The 14,517-nt window shown below is 44.9% G+C and overlaps 1 protein-coding gene and 1 long non-coding RNA gene across 4 annotated transcripts in view; both read right to left on the reverse strand.

Moving 5' to 3' along the window:
- TBXAS1 (thromboxane A synthase 1) overlaps nt 1-14,517 on the reverse strand; it is a 234,144-nt gene that overhangs the window by 35,329 nt on the left and 184,298 nt on the right. The window lies entirely within an intron of this gene.
- On the reverse strand, nt 3,279-5,167 carry LOC112974657. The gene is made up of 4 exons (XR_003256358.1): nt 5,001-5,167; nt 4,445-4,512; nt 3,994-4,169; nt 3,279-3,530 (listed from the first exon to the last, which is right to left on the reverse strand). It is a non-coding gene; the product is annotated as an uncharacterized LOC112974657 (long non-coding RNA).

Below are 14,517 nucleotides of genomic sequence, written 5' to 3' on the forward strand. Positions count from 1 at the left end.
AGTCGATCCAAGACCCCTCCTCCTTTGTTCTGCCGGCCTCGGCAGGGCACCTTCTCCTTGGGGCATCTGCTCTATTCCCTGAATTCGGATGGAGAGGATTCCACTAGCTCCTTTCCTCCTCTGCCCCCCACCAAAGCCTTAATTCAGAGACACACCTTACCCTTCTGTCCCAAGAGCATAATTTAAGCAAAAAAGAAAAAAGAAAAAAAAAAAGAAAAAGGAAAATGTAATTTACAGCGTGGAAGTAATATAACAAATGATGCCTTATGGGGAAACCCCATTGCTGTAATAAAGAACTAGCAGGGTCCTGGGATCATTCCTTGTTGGGGAGGGTTAATGGAGGCCCTGCTCCTTTGCATCACAGTATTAATGTTGATGTTTTTAAAGGAGAAAACACTCTCCACTAAAACATAAAAGGGTTTGCCTACAGCACTGCCTGTATGTACCACTTCTCTTACTATGCAAAGCTAAAGCATGGGATGCTATAAACCACTCTGCAGTCACTGCCAGCAGACAAAGGACTTTAGAGAAAGCCAGAGACTGCAGCAAGTGTTAAAACAAACAGTTGAGATTATACAGTTCACTTCATTTTCCCTCAGGAAACTGAAACATCTCTTTCATTCCACTGCTCCCCCTAAATCAAATTCAATAGACTCATATGAAAGAGCCACAATATAATCCCCTTAAGGAAAACATATCCTGGGCATGATGTGCGCTACTCCTGTCTGAAGACCTTGGAGGTCGAGGCTGTACTGAAAGAGCGACCAAACTGCTAAGACAACACATGAGCAGGCTAAACAAGCTTCCTTCCCAGCGGCCATCTATGGGAGTCCAAGGGAAACCTTACACAAATTGATGGCTTTGGGGAAGTGACCCAGGCTTGTATGATAGCAGATTCATCCATTATCTAATGGGAATGTCCTGAGAAATTCAATTTTCAGAAAAATTAGCAGCTGGAAAAGGTCTCTTTTTTATGACTTCCTCTAACGTGGTAAGCTGTGGAAATAGCACCTCTTTCTGAAGTTTAGAAAGATTTCACTCACTACTAAAAGGGTAATACAAAAATGAAAACCATTAAAAAGACATCTGTGCTCACCCATGTACCAATAACAGCTTTGATCATTAAAGATGAGTTTTATTTAACAAATGCCCTGTTATTGCCAGGACTTAAGATCTTGATCGCTCTTGCTTTCTTCCTATGGTACATTTTAATTGCAACTAGGAACATTTTACTAGAGGTTTCAAGTTGGCTACAAAGGCCTGGGATGCATTCCATGACCCACCATGTGTCAGCAGTATGTGGAGAAGGAGTTTTGTGGGCCCTTCCAAATGAGACACTGAGCATCTGCTTCCCTGGGAACACAAGGGCTGTGATGACCCATCTGGTCTCCCTTGCTTCTGAAGAAAGGAGTGTAAAAATCTACTTTGCATTTTCCCCTTCACACTATTTATTTTAACTTTCTGAATTTTGCTCAAAATGGACAGTGGATGCAGTTCAGCAGCCCACACTCACACAAGTGCTCCACAAAGCCACTGGAAACACGTTTATGTGATGGTGCTGTCTCACCATAGTACGTTGGGCAGGTTACTGTCTTGCACACAGCTGTGCCAAAGGCATACTACATGCTGTGCATGCATCTGAGCCGGATGAGGTTACTGCTCCCGTTGCCCCCCACCATCCCCAACTGCAACCTACCAGCCCCTGAGGTCTTGACAGCAGAACTGCTCAGATAACTGCTCCCCCACTCATTCAGCCCAAAAACCCAACTACCAAAAGTTTGCAAGCCAAATGGGGTCATTTTGACTGAGTCAGGTATGGGAGCAACCACTCAAGCTTGCACATTTGAAGGGAAGGTAACCTGTGGTGTAGGCGAAAGGGTGGTTGACCAGCTGTTGCTGTTCCTCATCCAGCTCAGGTGCATCTACAGGATTCTGTGATCACAGCCATAAGCTTTGAGGGTGACCTTGGGAAACATCCAGGCACTAGTCCCACAGAGAGGACACTGGGAATCTGGGTAGTTATTCAGGGTCCTACACAATTCAGCAGGGTTTCACCGAGGAGCAGTGGTATACCCCTCTGCAGTTCCCATATTAGGAAAGAAGCTGAAGTCTCTAACATGGAAATACAACCTTTAATCCACACTGTCTTGTCAGTTTAAGCATAACACCACAAGCTTTTAGAAATCTATCTCTTATTAAGCTTTCTGAACATCTGACACTCCAATAAAGCCCAGATCGAGGGTGGAAATTCTCAGCGCTATTGTAACAAGCACAGGAATAAGGATTGCAGCAACATTCCCTCAGGAAAGTCTGCTTCACTCTCTGGTTCCCATGCAGCAGGGATGTGTAAATAATACAAATGTACCATGGAGAAAAAGGACTCATATGGAAATAAGTATGACTGTTAAATAAGAAGAAAAGGAAATAATGAAGAAGGAACTTTTAAAACACGCGTGTAATTATTCCACAAACCAACAAGTGGAATTTGCATGCAAAACTATTCACTGTGAAAGTCTGGTTTGTTTGTTTTTAAAATATTTATTTTCAACCAGAAACACCCAGAGATACAAAGTGGTTGGAGGGATTTTCAAGCTGAAAGGACAGCTTTAAAATATGATGGTAACTTAGAACCTCTCCAATTATTTCACTAGTTCATTTTACTTACAACAAAATTTTGCAAATTTGGGCTCACACCCATGATATACATTTCTCTTGCTTGTTCTGGCATGCAAGAGAAAAACAGGGAATTACAACTGACCTGGCACAAACCTTCAAACTAAGTTCATGACAGCATTTACAAAGCTAATGCTGTGCGACATGGTTAGCAGGTCAAATGAAAGCAAACCAGAAAGTGGAAGTAAATGCTGTAGGAGAATTATGTTTAATTTGAGGAGTTAGAACAAAACTTCAATTGCTGTGTTGTTGCCTTGAAAATAATACCGGATGGGTTCAGAACTCTAAGTGAAAGAAAAAAGCCTGCTAGTGGCAGCTGCACTTTATACTTGAGTAGCCACATGGGGAAACCAGGGGCAGGTCCTTAGCTAGGGTAAATTGCCTTAGCTCTGAATGGGACCTGAATTCAGTGAGAGTCTATCTGTTCACTGACTTCAGTGAGCTGTGAATTAGATCCGAGAGTGCCAGGTTTCCACAATTTCAGAGTGTTCTCTTCCTCATTAAAACGTACTTACGAGTGACAGAAGCCAATGTTAACCTAATGAACAAAGAAGTTCATTACTGACAAAAAGCGCTAATGCATTTTTATGCACCACTCTGATAAAATCACCTTTGAGTAAGCCAGAGTGAGATCCTCACCCCTGGCTGGCTTGGAGAAATCCCTCATCCAAACATGGTGGAAGATCTCCAACAACTGTCTCGCAAGCCCAGAGGCAGGGGCTAGCCTGAGCTTGGGAAGTTTGGGAAGCTTCAGTGCTGTGAAGACTTTAGCTGGTGTTGCTGACATTTCCTGAAGATCCTGCTCGTCACTTGGATTTCCCAGGGCTCTCAGTATTAAAGGAGGTGCAACCCTTGCCCTGGAGAAGCCAAGAAAAGGACAAGGAGCCAAAAGGACTTTTCCTGTTTTTTTTACCTTAAAAGTTTTTTAGGCTTTTTGATCCCATCTCCTTTCTCCTACAAACCATACTGAGCTTCATAGATTAAGTCTATACTGCAGGAAAGGCTGCTAATGTGTGTATAACCACTCAGCTAGCTTTAGCCCAGCTAAGAGCAGTATAGTCACTAGCAGCAAAAAGCCCAGGGAGAGCAGAAAGAAACCCGCCTGAGTAACTAGGTTAATGCTGAGGTATTTAACTCATCCTGTCTTCTTGCTGCCAAGGTTACTTAGCTAACCAAAGCCAAACAAGCTCACTGGCTTGGTTATGTCCCCATACGCAGCAGCCATACCTCTGAACGCAGGGCAGATACATAGCAGACACAACCCAGCACCTTTTTTATGTCTAGGGTTTGCAAATGCATGGCCCTCCAAAAACTCCTTACTTGTTGTGCTTGTCCTGCAGACTGCCGGCTTCTCGGAGCAGAGATTGGGTGTTCTGCCATGAAACCAAGAGTGACATTGCTGTCCCTCACCACACTCAGTACCCAGTCGTAGCTGTATTTACAGGTGCAGCCTCAAGACCCCGTTGGCTTGCTCAGCAGTAAAGTTGCTCAGCCATCTTCAGACAGAGAAAGAGAAGGCCAAAGAGGGCATTTTCAAAGGCAAAAACAGCACGCAGGTGCCAAGTTTCCACTGAGGGACAGTGAGAGTCAGGCTAGAGCATTGTGGGGCATTTTCAAAGGCACAAACGGCAGCCAGCTTGCCCAGCTACCACTTCAGCCTTTGCAAAGCAGCTGGTAAAACGTCTGGCCTGAATCTTCTCTGCCCAGAACCCTGCCAAATGAGTCACACTTTTACAAACTGAACATAAAATGCTCCCCCCCATTTGCTTACCTCAGAGCTGCGTAAGGAACCATTACACAGACGACAGACCACACAGGCTCTGGCTCCCTAACTCCAGGCTGGAAGAGCAATAGCAGAAGGCAGAAAGTAAACCTTAAAAAGAGCTTGAGTCACCTCAGGACAACCCTGATTGCTACATCCAGACACAACCTTCATCTCTCCAGCCTGCTCCCAGGACAGGGCGCACCACAGGCAGGAGTGAGGGACAAGGGCATTGCACCACACGCGTCCCACCCAGAAGCCAAAGCCACCTTTGAGACACTACCATCCACATTTTTGGCCTATGTACCAATAATTAACAGAGAGAGGAGCTCTTAAATACAAAACAACAAAATCGAACCCCCGGCTTCACCCTCCCAACACCAAACCCTTAAGCAATACTGGAAGTATTAAGAGCATTAATTACTCTAGAGCCACATGAACTCAACTTTCGTGAAGAGCCACATTAAAAGATCATCCTGGCTGCCATCTCCCAGCACTGTGCTGAGCAGGAAGGCTTCATAACTTGCCATAAAAATAGAAAGGAATACAGTAGTGCTGTAAATACCATCATGTCTCAGAGCAAAATCACAGTGACAGGAGACCTGGTCTGCTGCAGTTTACAATTGCATGAAATAGGGGTGTGGGTAGGGTACAGTAACAAACAACAGAGATTTCAAAAACAGCAGAACCCATTATTTGTAAGAAGAACTCAGGCAGAAGAACTGAAGGAAAGGTGTATTGATAGATTCTCCAGTTTCTGGACTTTGATCCTATTACACTGAAAAATTACTTTATCCCCTTTTCTATAATGCCATATTTACTTAGCAGGCATTAAAAAAAGAGGAGAGGAAAAGGGTAAAAGAACAAAAACTACAATGACTGAAGCTAAATTTATACGTGCAACAAAGACAGATAAAGCATCCCGGGGGACCTTATCAGTTTTACACAATAACCAACAGGCTGTTTCCTGTATATAGCAGCTTAAGGTCGGCGGATGTTTATTAGAGGCAGAGGGGAAAGGAAATGCAGTATCTTTGACTGACACAGTGTGGATATATGAGAAGTGCTATTTATGCTTTTGACTTGAAAAAGAACCACAGTGACTCATAATTGTCTTATGCTTAATATACCAATTAGCACTCCAAGAACGCTAAGCTCCACGGTCTCAAAAACATGGGGCTTGCTCACTATTCCTTACAAGAAATATAAAAGAGTAGTAAGAATTTAGGCTGCTTCAATCCATTACCTCCTCTCAGTTAAGAACTGCTGGGATAGATCAACCTCTTCCCATCCTCTTTGAATTTTTTAAAAGAGATTATTAATTATTAAACATTTATACCATGTCCATTGGGAATCCAGACTAGGTTTGAAGCCACACTAAATACAGCTCTGTGGTATTCTAGAGAAATAGCATGTTTGTGTGCTAATTCTTTTCACTCCTGGAAGCCCTGCAGAAACACGAGAAGAGAGGTAGGCATTTGGTCCACTATTTTGCTATGAATTAACCTAATATATTATTGAATCAGGTGTTCAAGAAACAAAAAGGCATGGGGGAGGGAATCTTCTTGTTTAACAACAGCTCTCCCTACTCTCTGTTTCTGATGAGCAGCTTTAACTGGAGGTGGAGCAGCAAGTGAGGAACACACAGGGTATTTGATACTGACCCTTCCCTAGAAAGGCAAACAGGCATTAGCTTGCCATTGCCTAGCTGCTGTGAGTTCCCACGAAAGGTCTGTGAGACAGTAAGAGTACAATCACACTTTTCTTACTTGCTATTTAAAATACCCATCATTTTTCAAAGTGCTGTACAGAAGAAACAAACAGTGACTACAGCCTGCTCCAAGCTTTAACTGTCTTTGCAGAGGAGACTACTTGTTTTGTGTCTCCACAGAGAACGGACATAGTCCCTGAGGTCAAAGGCGCACAGGATTTTCTTGTTCCCAAAAGCCTTGAGAGGGACACAATGACCAAGGCAAGGACAAGGATGAAATGAAGCAACCACTCTTTTCTCCCCACTCCAGCCCCAGTCTGTGTGGGTCTGAAAATAAGAAGGTTGCACGCCCCTTTCCTGGAGGGATGCTGCAGTACACCATGCGCACTGCTCATACTTTGGTTGATTCTCAGAGGGCTGAACTGGGGCCTTCCAATGCTAGAAAGCTGAGTGGGTACAAAACACTGTAACTGTGAGCTGAAAAAGTTGTTAAGAATTACTGTTCCCTTCAGAGAACAAAAAGCCTCACTCCATCACCCCGTACAGATAGAGGAAATTTCACCCTTTACTCCAACTACCTTTTACCAGGTAAAGCTGCATACAGTTTAATCCTATTCAAATACACTCTGATGCAAACACAACTGCTGGACATGAATCATGTTTCCTAATCGCAGTTTTTCACTATTGAACCATGAGCTGTACATTGAGGTTTGAAGGTAGTTAAACCCTTCTCAGAGGCTTTCAAGGAGAGCTTGCCTCCCACCTAGATGCCATGCAACGGGCTGCCAAACTTTCAAACAACTCAACGTACTGATATTATGCTGGAAACTGCTAAATGTAGTATCCATTATGAAAGTCTGAATCTTATTCAGGTGCCAAAATAGGGAAAAATTTCAGAAGCATCAAGTGTAGTTAGGCACACACCCCTTTCTTGCTCTGTGCCACAAGCCGGTATCATCTGAGTTAGAAGATGGCAGAAGGGGGTTTGGGGCCGACCTGTGAGCAGCAGCATGGTCCACAATCTCTATCCCATGGCATACCAAGGAGCCCTGGCACCACTTAATGCTCTGATGGGCCCCTCTTGAGTCAAGGCTCATCTCTATACCATCATCTTGCAACCTTCACTTCATGGACACCTCTCTGACATGTAAGCAAGTATTATTTGTATCACGGAACTCTCCAACCAAATGTTTTGAAAAACCTGTCTTCAACTGCAGATGCCAAGCACGGAGTTGAAGCCACTTCCATTGACTATTTTGGAGAAGGTAGCCAGGAGGCCACCTTGAATTACTGAGGAGTTAACATAGCCACATGGCTCCACCTTTTCAAACAAAGGAGAAGGATGTATTTCTCTGGCAGTGCCTGAGAACTCAGGCTTGAGAAACACAAGCCAACCATTCATAACAGCACTTCTTGCCCCGCTAGGCCTGTTAAAACAAAAAAACAACAACAAAAGAAAGAGGGGGAATAAACTGAGATGAAATCTTTGAGGTTGGAGATGGGAATGAGTTCAGTGTGAATCATATGGCTACAAAAAGGCTACAAAAAGGGTATGACATGCACTGTTTTCTGCATGGCACAAGAGAGGGAAGATAGGTGTCTCATGAATTATGAGCAAAGTGGGAAAATTTAGGGAAAGTTTTAACTTAAAAAAAAAAAAGAGAGAGAGAGACCAAAAGCCATTAGATACATAACCTTGTAGTCTAATATGGCCATAAATTAACAGCTGCACTATATTATGTAAATTTATGTTAAATTATTCACTACCTGTCACCGTATCCCCATAAAAAATCTACGTACTGACATTTACAAAAAATGACATCTTCCGATAATAGTTTTGCTACATATTTCAGTGGCTGCAATTGCCTTTTAACCATCTTGACTGCTGCTGAGGCAAACACTACTTAAGCAAGGATGCTTTAGGAGGTTTAATGAATTCATTACTATTCACGGATTCACCCTCCAGGAGGGCACCATCCATGTAAGCCAGTGTCCTTAGGGCAGTACATTTTTTCCTCTAGTTTCAGAACTTGCTGGAGAGGAGTCAGGAAGGATCGCACAGGTCCCTCCATCACTCTAGCGAAGGGCTGAAATCTGATACTGCACAAAGGCCCTGCCAGCACTGGGTTAGTGCCAAAAGTGCTGGCCACTAAACATAGCAAGGCTGTGTTCAAGGATGAGCACCCCAGTTTGTCTTCCTCTGCCTGTAAGGAATCAAAGCAGCACCCCAGTTATGGAAACCTGAACAAGAGCCCTTCTGGAGACAAGACATTTCCTGAATCACACCTGGCTTGAGACTGTCCTCCGGTTTTCCAACTGTGCGCTTCTGCTGCCTACGACCAATATGCACATGGGACTTCCCAGCAGTTCTGACCCCAGCGAGGAGGCATGGCACACACAGATGTTATCTGCGCTTGTTCTAGACAGGACGCACAATGAGTTGGAGAACTTGCTTGGTGTCTCATCCTCCACAGCCTCTCAAGCAGCGAAGTGTGTACAGCTTATCTGAGACACTTAACTAAGGCATCTGTGTTAGAGATGCAGCCACCTTAGGCTCCCTTTATACCCAACTGGGAATGAAAAATCCCCAAGAGATCATTCACATCCTAGGACAGGACATATCTCCCTATGGGTGTCTATCACCCACAAAAGAAGCCATGATGTGAGTTGATGCGAGAGTCACGTGGCTCACTCACCTCATGCTGCAGCTCTGCAGAGATGGTGAAGCCTGAGGGGCTCTGACTCCTGGCCTCCCTCTTGAAGGATGCAGGCAAGAAGCTCTGGCTCAGCCCTCCAGTCAAGGATATAACCTGGCTGGTTTTACTCTGAATTTGCTATCTGTCATCTAACATCCAGATTTTGCACAAACTGCTCTGTATGCACCCAGCAGCCATTTGTTGGAAGTGGCTGGGTGCTTTGTATAAAGTGGCAACTGTAACTGGAATGAACCGAAAGACTCCCACTGATTGCACTTTGGACCAAGCCAAGGGTAAGAAGCAAATCTCTGAAGTTCACTAAGAAACAGGAAAGAAGGCCTGTTTCTTCAGCTTATTCCTGGTAGATTTTGAGTATAAGCTAAGAGAAGAGGCAGAAGGCAGAAGATAAAAGAGAATTCAGGCACCTTTCTATTAAATCAAAAACCATGCAGTAAGCTAATAACAACAGTACTTCCAGGGCCAGTGTCCCTAATTTGACCTTGCAGTTCTGCTCAAAAGCATTAAGCCAACATTTCAGAAACAAGAGAAAGGGAAAGGGGATATATGTTAAAGAAAGAAAGAATGGAGGGAGGGGGAGGGAAGGCAAAGGAATAAACAAGCCTTTGCGACAGCAGGAAGCTCTCTCTTAATTCTGAGATAATGAAACGCTTCTAACCAGGCCCAACTGCTGAATATTACAAGAGCCATCATTTCGTGTGGATTGCATGCAGCTTTATTTTCTACTCCCCTGCATGGACTGAATATGATTCACAGCACAGTCACAGGAAACAGTCATTACTATTTATTTGGAGAGAGATGAGCGACTGCTCTAAACAGCATCAAACTGCACCTGCAATGGTGCAGAGTATCTGTTTTATTAAGCACACCCATGCCCTCTTCTTTTCCCTTCTTCTCCTCAAAATTCTCTTTACAAAGAGCATTTCATTACAGTGCTGGCAGCGTAGTTCAAAAGTAAAGAGGCAGATTTACAATGATCATTAGAGAAGATGCAAAAGCATGGCAGCAAATGCCAGCTTCAACACTTTGTGCTCTCAGAAACACCCCCACACCAAGCGCACACACAAACCATAGGTACACAAAGAGGCAAACTACTCATAAAGAATAGCTAGTTATATTCTAATTATAATATAGCACGTCTGACTGGGGCTGACCCTCCTTCCCCCACTTCTTATTTTTCTTGCTGACTGGAACGTATCAGAACATGCCGAATTCACCCGGTTCCAGACAATTGCAGAAAACTGCTCCTTGCTCCCTACCCCCAAAGCAGCTCCTGCACTCTCTTCACAAGACACTGCTTACAGCACTGCCGCAGCAATTTGTCTCTGGCTGGGCAGAGCGATGGGCAGCCTGCTGCTGGGCTCGCCGTGGCCCTTGCTCCTGCCACAGTCCATCAGCCAGCGCTGCAGCCAGCCTGGCCCCCGAGGCACTGCGCCGCGGTGAGCACTTGCCCTACAAGGTGAGGAGGCCGCAGCTGATCTCACCCCTCTGCTCACCCTGCCGTTCAGCAGCCTCTGCTGCCGAAGTTCCCTTTGCTGAACGCCACGGGCTCGAGTTTAAAACACACCTATAGGAAATTCAGAGCACTCAAAGTGCAGGCCTCCCGTCCGTAGCCGTTATTGCCCAAGCGTACTCACCCGACGTGCTTACAAAAATGCAACACTTACTTACACTAACAAAGTCCTCCCAAAACAGCACGGCCCTGTTTCCTGTTGGTTTCAGGCCAACAGTAAGAAGAAGCTAAGGCCATTTCATCCCTCTGCTGTAGGTATCACTGTCTCAAGGACTTGCACCCTGTGATGCCATTAAAAGCTTCGGGAGATTAAAAGTGTGGATTTTCTTGTTTGTCTAGCAAAATAAGGTACTTCACAAAAAAATGGATTGCTCTTGAAAACTAATACTTCTAATAGCAGTGAACAAATGCACAGATTGGATTGTTTTTTTCCACAGTGAACTTGGGTACTTATTTCTTTAAATTATTTTTGGCCTCTGGGAGAAGCATGGTTTCAAAACACACTTACGAGAACATCCTCTTTCTGTGTGTTCATTCTGACAGCAAATAAGACTAAATGCAAAGAAAGCGTAAAACTCATAAAACAGGGAGCAGCTCAGATGCCCAGCACCCTTATGCATAATGGATCATGGTGAGAATAACAATACAATGGAAAGAAAGAAAGAAAGAAAGAAGAGAGTGTGGAACTGGGGACAGATAAAGGGAGGTGGGGAAGCAAAAAATTCATGGTGAGCTGTAGCTTCTTTACACCATGGCAGCATGGCAATCGCCTTGTATATCTGGCACCTAGATGCTAAAGCAACTGGCATAGCTAAAAAGATGGTGTAGGAGAACTAAATTAACAGGGTTAATACACACACTACTAAAAGCTGCATCTGGCTGGACCACAAGCTGTAAATGCTCCTAGCCATTTTATACTTTTCCCTAATTGGTTCTAAAAATCTCTTCACACTGCTTCTCCTGCCACCACCTAATAAAGGGCTTTTACAAGAAAACTTTCCATCTTGAAGCGGGGTTGCACCCATTTTGGGTCTCAGCAACTCCAACCATTACCCCAAGAGGAAAAAGCAATCCCTGAAAGTAACACGATGCACCACCTCCCTACTGGGCTGAGAGCTCTGCTCCACAATTCACAGTTACAGACTTTGCCAGCTAGGGAATAAGGAATCTCACTTCACTGCTGCCAAAGCATGGCAAAATAAAATAAATAAAAATTTCAAAAGTGCGTAGACATTCTCAGAGGCCTGACAGAGGTCTTCTGCGGGATATAACTAATGTTACAACAGCAGCTAGGAGCACAAGACTGAATGACTTCCCATGACACTGTATCTAAAATCCCACCAGAAAGTCTCATGAAATAGCTTTACAAAACAGCCTCGTGATAATCCAACCACAAAGGCAGTGGTGACCACGACGTGATGCAATGTCAGTGCCAGACTAAAGCCTGCTCTCAACCACGGCAGAGTGAGAAAGCAGCTCATTTTCCATGACCTGATTTACTTTGCTCACCACACCTTACACCGACATTATCACACTCAATGTGATCGATGACCCGTCTAAGCCAATACTCTTTAGAAAAGCGGAAGAAACCTTATATCGGGTAGGTGAGAAATCAGCCATCCCCAGTATCAGGTCTTTTCTCTGACTCCAAGGAGAATGCCTTAAATCCAGAGGTAGGAGGACCACCAAGAGCAGTGCCAGTTATGGCGTGATTTGTTTTGCAGTACGGACACCCGCTCACTCAGAGCTGATCCCAAACTGTTACCATTTCACTTTCGCCTTTGATAGCCATTAGTCAAGCAACATCTGGGGACAGATTCCCTGCTCAATTACAGCACTGTACCCCCGAGCTGACAGGGTTGTTCTGTAAACATATCCCCAGAACTGAGAGGCAGGTCTCACATTTTATTTTCCGCAGTCGGCAGTAGCTGAGGTAAAACACTGGAAAGGTCTCTAGGAGCTGTCAGAGAGCAGCCTGCAGCAGGCAGGAGTGGCGCGAGGCTGGTCCATGCTCCCCTGGCCACCCTGGCCCCTGTCAAGGAGGGTCTTCCAGGGGACTAGGCCACTGACACGCTGAAGGCCTCAACACCCATCACCCTCGCAACTCCTCTCAGAGCCCTCACTTCTTGGCGCCGTCAGCGCAATGCTGTCCCTGCTGAATTATTTTTAAGCAAAAGCCAGCGTTTGAGGCAAAAAAAAAAAGCTTCTCGACACGTGAACTCTCAGCCTGGGAGCAGGGCGAGAGCTGCGAAAGATTGGTGGGTTCCCCCCTGCTCCCGGTGTTTAAATGATTAATTAATAATTTCTGGAAACCAACTCACAAAAGGAGAGAGGGTAGATTTTCAAAACTATCAGCTTGTAAATGGAGCAGAGCCGATTCTCTGGCAACTGTTCTAACAAGGTTTCTTTTTTCACAGTATTTGTTTTATGCTTCCTAAAGATCTGTCCCTAGTCTAAATCCCAGCAGGGGGAGATGCCAGTGGAGTTTAATTACATTCCACCTATAGGGAACATTCGAGGAACAGGGCTCTGAAAAAAAACAACTTGGATTTAAAAAAAAAAGAAAGTAATCTGATTAAAGCAATGATATCAATGTGCTGTGTCTCCTAACCGTAGGTTTAAAATGTTCCCTTCTTACAAGTCTCAAGGCACAGAGCCAAACTCTCTGCAGAAGCAAACAGGGAGTTTATACCATCAATTTACACTAGACATTCAGCATTCAGGCCTACAGTTTAAGTAAACAGTGATGAGAAGTGGCATTTTTAAAGGGTTTCTCTTTTATTTTTATTATTGTTACTATTTTTATAAACTAGACACTAGACATTTTCTGGGGTGAAAATCCTTGTGATTCAGGACAGGTTTGAGCTTGGACACGAGCTATTGTTAGTGCTTCAGAGGTTTAAAAGTGGCCCTGCATCCCGCTGGCTGTCACGCATGCATACATGGCGCACGAGCAGCAGCCTGCGCCCCTGCAGATGTCGGAGGCGCACCTAGTCCGAGAAGGGAGGGTGCACAGGAGTTTAAGACATGCACATTAAATGCAAAAAGGGAGACTCGCAGATCTCTCCAGTCACGACACGGGAACCCCCTGCCCTCAGCAGTAGTGCAAAGGAGAGGAAAGAACGGCCCACAGCCTCCTCCGGGGATAATTCTGCAAACCTGGAAAACTCATCTGTGGGAAGTACCTTTCTCTTTAGGAATCAGGCTGCTCCAAACGACTCCTGGGTGTTCAGCTGGGAAATCTGAATGGCTGAGTAGGCTGTGGAGGAAAAATACGGCATTCAAAGCAGAGAGGCAAAACTGGGCCTTTTCACCGTTTCTCCTTCTGGTACTCCTAAATCAGTCACCTTTGTATTTGCAATGAGACACTCGGAGAGCAGCTCCCATTAGGAGCTGGGAACGGGGCTGCGAACCTCAGCGTGCCACTAGCTATCTGGAGTTGGGTGTTGCATCCTGCTGCGTACAACAGAGAGTCCTTCCACCCAACAAGCACTGAAATATTTAATCATCTGAAATGTTCAAGTGTGACAAAATTATCAATGAAACTAATTAAGAATCTTGAGATAATGAGCACTGATGACAAAATGTTCCGCTCTAGTGCTTGCCATTAGGCAGCCAGGATTTATAACATCTGCTGCTTACACAACTTGGGTCCTCAAGGAGCTCGACGCACTTGTACAACATGCACTTCCATGGACACATAGTCCTGTTCAGCACTGTGATTCGAACTACCCGTGCCCACCGGGCAACAGCCCCCAAATTAGGGGCCATAACCCAGCTTCAGGTCACCCCTCTGGAAATGCAAACAGATATGGCGTCACAAGCAGCCAAGCTGGAAACTGCCAGGTTTCACGCTTGCCCAACCGAGTCCTAAGGTCTAACCCAACCAAGCTCTATTTGTATCAGTGGATTCTGATCACAAAGCGATCAATCACATGGATTTCAGAGTGGCTGGCCATGGGAATATGGAGTTGAGGGCATACAGAGCAGGCACAGGAAGGGATAAGGTCATCGATTCGGCGAAAAGTCACGGAGCCAGCATTTTATGCACCGGGATTTTACAGCAATTTAGGACAGGAAGTGAACTGATGTCAAGGCAGCAACACTGCAGATGGGATTTTGAGCAGCCAACATGTAAATGGAG

This window comes from Apteryx rowi, unplaced genomic scaffold, assembly GCF_003343035.1.
Source record: "Apteryx rowi isolate R43461 unplaced genomic scaffold, aptRow1 scaffold_62, whole genome shotgun sequence".
Lineage (NCBI taxonomy): Eukaryota > Metazoa > Chordata > Aves > Apterygiformes > Apterygidae > Apteryx > Apteryx rowi.